A 6936-nucleotide genomic window follows, 5' to 3' on the forward strand; every position below is an offset into this window, starting at 1 on the left:
TCATTCGTTCACCATGGTAAACACTGATCTACTACCCAAGGCCCCAGAGATTTCTGAGACCTCCTCACTGATACTACATTCATGGAGTCTGGATCAGTCCCCTGTTGGCCTCTCAACCATCAGTCCGGGGTTCAAGAGCTCCCCCTTGTCCAGGCAGCTGTCTTGTGGGTTTCGCCAGCACGGCCTTGACTCCTTTTCTCATCACTTCTCCATCTCTGTCACTAGATTCCAGTGTTGAGAACACAGTGTAATTTTACAATGATTTTTTTGTTCTTAGTTAGCTTGTATACACTATTATATCAATAACCCATATTTATGTGAAAATCATACACTATAATAAGCATTGATATGTCTTTATTGTAAAATTGGAAAAGCTTTTCTGGTGGTGGTGTTGCACATCTTCAATCCCAGCACTGGGGAGGCAAAGAAACCCTGTCTTGAAAAAAACAAAAAAAAAAAGAAAGAAAGAAAAATTGGAAAAGTTTTAATGCTCCTTCTGTTTTAGTAATTATAATAGTGAAAAAGTCTATTATCGGAGCATTGGGATGTACAGAGTGTGGAATCCTTTGATGACTGCATCCACTAGATGCAAACATTGACCATCTCCTCATGTTGCATCCTCTGAAGATTTAACATTCATCTTCAGTCTTTATGGATGACCTCTGGTCACAAGCCGCTTTCCTATTCTACTTTTACCTGAAGGCTGTTGTCTATGCATTCTAAAACTAATGAGTATATTGGGTGCTGCATTTTTTTCTGTTGACACAAGTTGAATATTTTACATTTATTTTTATTTATGAGCATGCCTCTGTATGTCCATATATACACCGAGTGCACTGGTTTTCATGGAAACCAATGGTATTGGATTCACTGGACTTGCTGGTGGTTGTGAGTGGTAGGTACTGGAAACCAAACTTGGGTCCTCTGGAAGAGCAGTTTGTATACTGAAACACTGAGCCATTTCTCTAGCCCCATGATTTGAACATTTTAGTAAAATTAACTTTGAGTATAACCCAGATAAAAGTAACTCTGAGTGCTGATGTAAAGTAAAGGTAGAAAGTAATTCTTGATCCTTCTCCTTATATGGAAAACATTCTGTCCAGGATAATTTTTATAGAGGGTACAAGAAAGTCATTCCAGGAGTTTAATCCACCAAACAGTAACCTAAATATCATTTCTTATATATTCACCAGTGTTAAGGAAAGATCAAATAATTTATGTCAATTCTAACATGTTCACTACATACATATATAGTATATACTATATGCATGTATACTTCAGATACACACATACATATGAGATTATCACTTTTTTGTTTGTTTTGTTATTTGAGACAGCACTTCTCTGGGTAGTCTTTGTCCTGGCTGTCCTAGAACTCACTCTGTAGACCCAGGCTGGTCTCAAACTCACAAGGATCTGCCAGTCTCTGCCTCCAAGTGCTGGGATTAAAGATGTGTACCACACCACCAGGCAAAGATGATCAGATTTTAAATCAATATAGGATATATAATTTAACTAAAATCTTTAATGCGTGTGTATGTTTGTGTGTCTGTCTGAGTGTATGGCATATGTATGGAGGTGTCCATGGAGGACATAGGAAGGTATCAAATTCTCTGGAACTAAAGTTGCTTGTAACTGTAATCCACCTAACATGGCTGCTGGGAACCTAACTCCTTTGCAAGAGCAGTATGCACTCTGAACTATTGAGTCACCTATCCTGTCACTGAAGCTGATATTATTTCAATCAGTTACTTTAGAAGAAAAACATGACAATGTGGCTTAGAATATGTCACTGTTGCCATTTTTGTCAATGTCAGTAATTTTAAAGCAAGATACTTTTGTATTACTTAGGGTCTGTTCATACAACGGTCTCTTATACTGAAGGATTCTTATTGTAATGAAGAGCCTTCTAAATCTTGTGTGTTCTATAGAATATATGTGTTCTATAGAAAAATATATACTTATGGAAATACAACTTTAAGACAAGTTCCTGGAGCTGGGAAGTTGGCTCAGGGGTGAAGAATGCTAACTTCTCTTATAGAGAACCCACCTGGGTTCAGTGACCAGAAACTACGTGACAGCAAATAACCATGTGTAGCTCCAGTTCCACGCTGTCTATGTCCTTCTTCCGGTTTCCATGGGCACTGCATGTATGTGGCACACATACTCGAAAGTAAAATATACATAAAATAAGAATAAATGAAACTTACAAAAAAGAGAAGATACCTAGGATTTTCTAAAGATTGGAAGTCCAAGAACACAAAAGAGAAAGTGCTTGCCTTGTGCTTGTGTGCAGAAGCAGAGCCATTGTTCCCAGTACACAGGTGCTGTTAGAATGATACTAATCATCGGCTCATGCTACACCCACAGGCTTCATGCCCTCAACACACATTAGTGATATCTTTGACATTAAAAATATGTTAAACATTGATAAATTAACGAGTTCCTGTGTGGGTTCTGTTTATTTATAGCAGCTTTAAAAATTCATTGATGTCAAATACATTAAAGGCATACAACTTCAGACATCAGTTAATGGCCCATGAATAAAATGTCTGCAAATTCTTTACAGAGTAATAACACGACTGCACATTTTTATATCTTACCTGGTAAGTAGAATATTTGCATACACATATTAAAGCCACTGATTTCATTTTCGTTGCATTTAGTTTAGTAATATTTCTGAACCTTATGTCCAAGTCTACAGAAAATAAAGACCAGTAATCAATGAGCTTTATTTTTTATTCTTTAGAGAATATTGAAGCTCGCACGAAAATAAGAGAAATTGCAGAGAATTTTCATGTAGTCACTGTCTCCATACATTTACAGGGCCCTTCACAGTGGACCAGCGACTGTCTCCATACATGTACAGGCTTCTCTTCAATGGACCAGTCACTGTGTCCGTACATGTACAGGTTCCTCCACAGTAGACCATCCTCTGTCTCCATGCATGTACAGGCTCCTCACAATGGACCAGCCATCATGCCCATACATGTACAGGCTCCTCCTCAATGGACCAGCCATCATACCCATACATGTACAGGTTCCTCCACAGTAGACCAGTCTCTGTGGCCTTGCATGTGCAAGCTCCTCCACAGTGGACCAGGCACTATGTCTGTACATGTACAGGCTCCTTCTAAATGAACCAACTCACAACATTCAACGAACCTACACAGGTCCAAAGTTAGTCTCATATGCTGGAGTTCATTGCTGGTAGTTTACAATGTGTGGTTAGGGAAACATGTATCCAATATTTTACTACCACGCAGAACAACTTTCAAGTCCTAAAAACCATCTAAGTTCTTTTTATTCATGATCCCTCAAACTAACCCACAGAAACCATTATTTTGCCCTTCCTAGAATATTATGTAATTGAATCATGCAACATGTAACCCTTTAGCTGGGACTATTTTCCCTTAATGGTATCATTTAGATTTCCGGCACAACTTTTTTCCTTATTGCTGTATTGTATTCCTTTGTTTGGACGTAGCACAATTGATTTATCACTCATCAAGTGATGGGCATATCAGACACTTTCACACTTGGACAATATAGATAAATATCACTATAAACATAGGTGGCATGAGAATGTGTTTTTGACTTGTATAGGAACTCAAGGGTGGTGAGATTCTTTCGTTTTCTTTTCAATGCAGTGGGTCACAAAAACTGACTGACAAATGTTAAAACTGGTTTTCTTACTTTAGATAAATCCCACTTAGTTATGTTTTATAATTATTATAATAAATTTGGGATTCTTTTGCTAATTTTGAGGACTTTTTTGTAAAGATGTTTATGTAAAAATAAATGGATCTATAGTTTTCCTGTAAAGATATTTTTTAAACTGGATTTGGTCTAGTGTTGGCATAGTGGAGGGAGGGAGCTGGGAAGGTTTCTTTCTAGTTCTTCTGGAAGAGTTTGTGAGAAATTTATTCTTTGGATTTGTAACAGAATTCACTGGTAAACCCATGTGGATACAGTGTGATCTATGTTTCTGAAGGTTGTTGTTTATTACTTTTGTTTACTTACTGGTTCAAGATCTATTTATGTTGTATAATTTTTTCTTGTATAGATTTGCAAAAATCGATGTTCAATTAATATAGGTTTTAACATTGTGAGCATAGACGCACCCATAGCATTCTTTTATTGACATTTTAGTTTATGATCTTTAGCTGTGTCCCCACTTTTATTTCTATTAATTTATTACGGACTTGTGTTCTCTGTCTTGCTAGAAGCTTATCCATTTTACAGATCTGAAAATAAGTGACTTTTGGTTTAGTTTATTTTCTCTCTTCATTTCTAGGTTTCATTTTCAATTGTTTCTGATATAATTTTTATTATTTCTTTTCTTCTGCCCACATGGTCTTAAATTTGCTATTTATTATATTCCTGGTTTCCATATGAGGGAGATTAGATTATTGATCTTAGCCCTTTTCTAAAATACATGTTCATTGCTAGTAACTTCTGCCTCAGCATTGTGTTAAATGCATCCCATACAATTTGATGTATTGTGTTTTCATTTTCATATAGTCCAAAATAATTTGAAGCTCCTCCTGAGACTTCTATAGTACATATGTTATTTGAAATAGTGACTTTGGGGATCATTTTTCTATTGATTTATTGCTAAGTTTCATTGTACTTTGTAGAGCATAAATTGAATGATTTCGGGAATCTAATGCATTTTTGGTTGCTTTAGAGCCTATGGGATGATATTTCTTGGTGAAAGCTATCATGAAAAACCCTAAACTATTTAAGTGTCATATAATCTGTAGGTCTTTGAAAGGTTTGAAGAATATCTATCCATCTGAAATACATCTCTGTGTATCTAGAAAACCTAACTACCTAACTATTATAGGTGACTATATACAATCTGTATTTAATTATGTATTACATTTTAAAAGATCAGTATGAATACAATACTTAAACAAGAAAAATACACATATCACAAAACTGACCTTAAATTTGTATCAATAAATGAAAATACATACCAATGCAAAGTATTCATTTCTATACCATATGGGATATAGGTAGATTATTATATCCTCCAGTGACTTATGGTTTGTATATTGCAATTTGTCATACTGTGTAAGGGCTTCTTTATATTTACAATGTTTGATGCATAAATATCCTTATCATCTTCTATGTATATATGCTTTATATATGTTTAAGAAATTTTATATATTGACACAATTTACTTTTCTTTCAAGTCTAAATCTTTTCTTTAGACTAAAAGGGGAATTGTAGAGAGAGACCACAGGCACCTGTGCCGCTGACCACGCCCATTTTGGTGGTGGCTACGAGTGCATATAGGCATGTGGAATAAAGGGCTGAGGAGACAGGCACTTGCCCTTTTTTCGGTGTTCTGGTTGAGTCTCGAAAGGCTGCAGAGACTAACCTCAGTTTTCAGTCTTTTGTGCAAGTATTTTCTCACAACAAATAACCAACAATACCCTTATTCTGTGTACTGTTACTTTTCCTTAACAGTATTGACTCTTTTTGTTTGTTTGTTTCATTGTTTGTTTTGCAAGACAGGGTTTCTCTGGGTAGCTTTGGATGCTGTCCTGGAACTTGCTCTGCAGACCAGGCTGGCCTCTGTGGAATTTTCAGAGATCAACCTGCCTCTGCCTCCCGAGTGCTGGGATTAAAGTTGCCTCCACCACCACCACTAGGCTGAAGTATTGACTCTTTAAAGTTGCATAGTGTTCCTTATTCTTAGTAACTTTCCACATTCTGGAATTTGTTCTCTCTGAAGTTAATATAGACTACTTTTTCTGATTAGTGTTAGTATTATATAACTATCTCTATCTTTGTTTTTAGTTCATATGTGCTTTTGTTTGTAAAGTCAGTTTCTTGTTTTCAACATTTAGCTTGGTCTTGTTTTTTGGTATGTGTTGGAAAAGTCTGCCCTGTAGTTGATTTATTTAGACCATTGACATTTAAAATAATATATATTATTGACATTAAAATAATTATATCTATATATATTGATCATATTTGGGGTTTACATTTTTGCTTCCTTCATTCTTTATTCTTAAAATGAAAAAGTATTGTCAAATATCCCTTGTTGTAGAATCTTATATTTTTTTAATATTGTGGGAAAGCAGTAGTCATAAGGGATTTTGTCTTTTTTATAAACTTTTATATCTTTGCCACAGTTTTCCTCCTTCCTCTCCTCCAAGTCCCCCTCCGATTCCCCTGTGTTCCCACCTCCTCCCAATCCACTCCTTCTCTACTTCTGTTCAATAAAGTTCAGGCCTCCACAGATATAAACACATAAGGGGTTAGATTTGCAGTATTATTTCATAAAAAGTTTTAGGGACAATTTGGACTTAATAATCTGTTTAAAGTATTCAAAGCCAGTATTTGTTTTTAGAAAACTCAACATATATCTATAAAATTTTTTAAAATAATCAGAGATACAGGATTTGATGCAAGAGTACTTTTTTGAAATGAACACCAATTTTCTTTCTAAATATCTTAATAAGTAGAACATTCTAGAATTCTTTAGAAAGAAAAAAAAGTTACCTTGTAAGTTCCATAGCTACCTTTAAGAGTCAGAAGTCAAATGTAGTGATGTTCTTTGGATATGAGGCATGAAAAGACCTTTCTAAGCACAATCAAATTTATGGCAATTTAATCTCATATATTTTATTCCTATTAATATTCATCAGAAACCATTATCTACTTTATATCATTAATCTTCAGAATGTTATGTGGTTCATCTTGCTTTACACCTGCTATGGACTTGGAGTGAGGGCTTATTTCTCAGAAGAGAAAGTGGGAATAGCCTTGAACACATTGGCACAGGAGACAACTTTCTGAACAGAACACTGATAGCACAGGCACTAAGATCAACAATGAATAAATGGGCTGAGGGAGAGGCAAGAGGGAACAGGAGAACAGGTAAGAGGGAGAACTTTGGTTGGATTATAAAATGAAATT

Source organism: Mesocricetus auratus, unplaced genomic scaffold, assembly GCF_017639785.1.
Source record: "Mesocricetus auratus isolate SY011 unplaced genomic scaffold, BCM_Maur_2.0 Super-Scaffold_100021, whole genome shotgun sequence".
NCBI classification, from domain to species: Eukaryota; Metazoa; Chordata; class Mammalia; order Rodentia; family Cricetidae; genus Mesocricetus; species Mesocricetus auratus.